The sequence below is a fragment of the Hemicordylus capensis genome, chromosome 1 (assembly GCF_027244095.1).
Source record: "Hemicordylus capensis ecotype Gifberg chromosome 1, rHemCap1.1.pri, whole genome shotgun sequence".
Taxonomy (NCBI): Eukaryota; Metazoa; Chordata; class Lepidosauria; order Squamata; family Cordylidae; genus Hemicordylus; species Hemicordylus capensis.
The window spans coordinates 53890316-53893633 of NC_069657.1; the positions used below are offsets into that span (position 1 = coordinate 53890316).

The following is a 3318-nucleotide window of genomic DNA, read 5'->3' on the forward strand; positions in this document are numbered from 1 at the left end:
ATTATCTACACTGAATGGCTGCAACTTCTTCTTTCCTTTTTTAAATTTAATTGAGTTAATTACAACAGGATAAACTTCTCATAAATGTATCATTTTTCTGGATCCAGGGCCATGACACAGTGCAGTGCTGTTCTGGATGTCAGATATTACTTCCTTGCTCTTATCAACCTTTGGAACAATTCTGTAGATTATGCATTATCTTTGAAGGCTCCATGTGTTATCATAAGATCATAAGAACAGCCCTGCTGGATCAGGCACAAGGCCCATCTAGTCCAGCATCCTGTTTCACACAGTGGCCCACCAGATGCCACAGGGAGCCTACAGGCAGGAGCTGAGGGCATCCTGCCTCTGAGTGGCCTATAGAATTTGCCATTTTGTTGCCCACTCACCCAGTTTGGAGAGATTTTTTAGAGCACCTCACAATTGTTTTGGATTTCACTACCCTAAATAGTTTGGTATCATCTGCAAATTTGGCCACCTCACTGCTTACCCCAACTTCTAGATCATTTATAAATAAATTAAAAAGCACCAGTCTCAGTACAGATCCCTGGGGGACCCCACTTCTTACTTATCCAGTAAGTAATCCCTACAGGATAAATACACATGTGTATAGACACTGATCCAAAAGCATGACTTTTCCACTATGGGAACTGGCTGGGTTCCTGTGCAACTGTGGCAATGTTTTTGAAAAGACAATGAGGCTGTTCTTACATGCAGCCTAATCCAGGCTAAGGAAATGTGTGTAAGAACTGCCAGGATCGGACACAATCCCAGTGGGGAAGCGCTGCCTAGCCCAGCTTTTCATCTGGCTTTTAGCCAGGGTTAAAGGCACGAATGTGCCCTTAACCTGGGCTCCAGGATTGTGTGTTCACTCAGGCTGCGTTCAGCCCCAGCAGACACAGAGATGAGCGTATAGAGCTCCCATCTCCTGGGGGAATCCCCCAATGCACCGCACATGTTGTGTGGTGCTGTAGTGATCAGCCACCTCTCCCCTAAAGAGTTAAACAGAAGTGAACCCTGTCCTGATTGACAGGCTGGTGAACTCCAGGGCTCAGCCAATCAGCACACCAGGTGGGTGGGACCTAGAGAGCCATTTGGGGGAAGGAGAGGCTCTTTGTTAGAAGAAGTCAGGCTGGAGAAGCATGAATGGAAATACTTTGTGAGGAGCAATGGAGTTTTGCTCCCTCATGGTCAAAGCTAGCTTGGAGATTTCTCTCATGGAATGACCTCTGCAGCTCCTTGGAGGACAGGAGGACAGGAAACTTGAATTCTCTTCCAGAGTTTGGGTGAGTTCAAAGCAAGGAAGCCAGGGCTTTGAGTGTCAGGCCTTTGTTCCAGGAGGAGTGGGAGGCAGTGAATTTACCTGAGGATCCCGAGGGCCAACTTTGTGATCAGAGTGAGGAGGCACTCGGAGGGCATGGTACAAGAGGCAGAGCAGAGTGATGAATCCCAGGAGGAACTCTTGCTGCTGGTGTTATCTCCCAGGACAGGCAGGCATGAGAAGCGGCATGACCAAATCAGGGAATTGAGACAAAGCAGTCGCTTGCAGCATGCACGAGACTAATTGAAGGTGCCTGACTGGGTGGAGCACTGATGGATTCCAACTGACAACCTGCTATAAATTCTGCAACTTCACTCGTTAGACAGCCTTGATACCTCCCTCTGTGACGCCTTGGACTCGGGATCTCTGGAATCTGGTGAGTGACCTTGGTTGTAAGGAAATGCAGGTTGACCTTGGTGCTTGGTAGTGATTTGTTCTCTTGTGCTTTTTACAGCAGCTGGATGAAAACCTAGTGCCTGACTAAAAGAAGTGTGGTAACCAGAGACATCTCTTTGCCTGCTGCTGCGTCATAAATTGCGGATGGCTCATCGAGTCTGGTGGGTTTACGACATTGGCTTCAGGAAGATTAGTCTAGGGAAAGTTTGTTTAGTCAGATCTTGCATTTTGACTTTCTGATTCTTTTGTCCGTGCTTTGTATATCCCTGATACTGGTCTATTACTGTTTACCTGTAATGTAACTAAGAAACACTAGCCTTAGCCCATCCAGCCACAGTGTTGCAAAAGACTCTGTAAGCTTTTAAAGGTGCTTTTGTATTTTCCTACATACCTGTTCTTTGCAACTGGATAACCACAATTTTTAAAGTGTGCCACCCCAACATTATCCGGGCTGTTTTTTGAAGTAATCTTGTAACCTACTGAGTATTTTTACCTGTAACTAAAAGATGAGAACGCCTCAGATGGAAGCTGTCTGTGGCATTTGAATTTTAAAAAATTGTTGTTCTTTGCATTTTACAAGCCTCTCCGAGTGGGTTTTTTAACTCAGGAAAGAGGCGGGCAGAAAGGAATTCCCACCCCCTCTGGTGCAAACACATCTCAATCAGTCAACAGCTATCAATTTTTTCCCTATGTGTAGGCTTGCACGTGGAAGGGTGGTGTTTTTTTTACTTTTCAAATAGTGAAAGAAACAGAGTTTTCCCTGACCTTTCCACCCCAAGCCCAGGGAGGGTCAAGCTCTGTAATAGAGAACTGTGATGGCGGCAGCCATTTTTTAACCTACCAAAAGTAAATATCTTTTTTTAGGAGTATCCTTTGCCAGAAAGCTCAGCAGGGATGATTCAGCATTTCATGCAAGCTTGCTCTGAGACAAAGGCTATAACCCACTACAGGTGCATTGTGGGATATATGGCATTCTGTGCTGTGCCATACAGCTCAGATCATCTGAGAGCATGGTCTGCTCTCATGGTCCAGCAACATTTCAGCAAATGTCTAAGGAGAAGGTGAGTTGAACCAGCCACCCTCCCCTCCCACCAATCCAGTTTTGTGAATGGCCCCAATTTATTAAAGTACTTCTCAAAAATGAATATACATATACCTGTGTGTGTGTGTCCCCATTTTTGAGAAGTACTGTAATAAATTGTCTGTCTGTCTATCTATCTATCTATCTATCTATCTATCTATCTATCTATCTATGGGAGGGAGGTTCAGACAACACATGGAACCATGGTTTATTTTGCCTAACTATAGTTCATTTGTATATCTGAACTTATGCCAGTCAACATATTGTTATTTATTTTAGGAAGTAAAACTCTAATGTGAACCCAAGGTTTGAAGCTGGTTTGTCTATCTTTACCATGGTCTCATGTGATATCTGAACCCACAATTGTGGTTTAATTTTGGTTTGTTAATTTGGTTTCCAACCTACCCTTGCAGGGCGGCTCACACACAGAGAGAGGTAAGTCTAGATCATGGGACATAAGAAGTAGGCGTGGACCCAAAGCAAACTGATATGATTGTCTGTAGTGCCAGTTCAGGTTTGT

The 3318-nt window shown here is 44.6% G+C and overlaps 1 long non-coding RNA gene across 1 annotated transcript; it reads left to right on the forward strand.

The window, feature by feature from the left end:
• Window positions 1-347: 347 nt before the first annotated feature.
• Window positions 348-3006, forward strand: LOC128340138 (uncharacterized). Its single transcript, XR_008313488.1, has 3 exons — window positions 348-1697; window positions 1776-1878; window positions 2582-3006. It is a non-coding gene; the product is annotated as an uncharacterized LOC128340138 (long non-coding RNA).
• The last annotated feature ends 312 nt before the right edge of the window (window positions 3007-3318 follow it).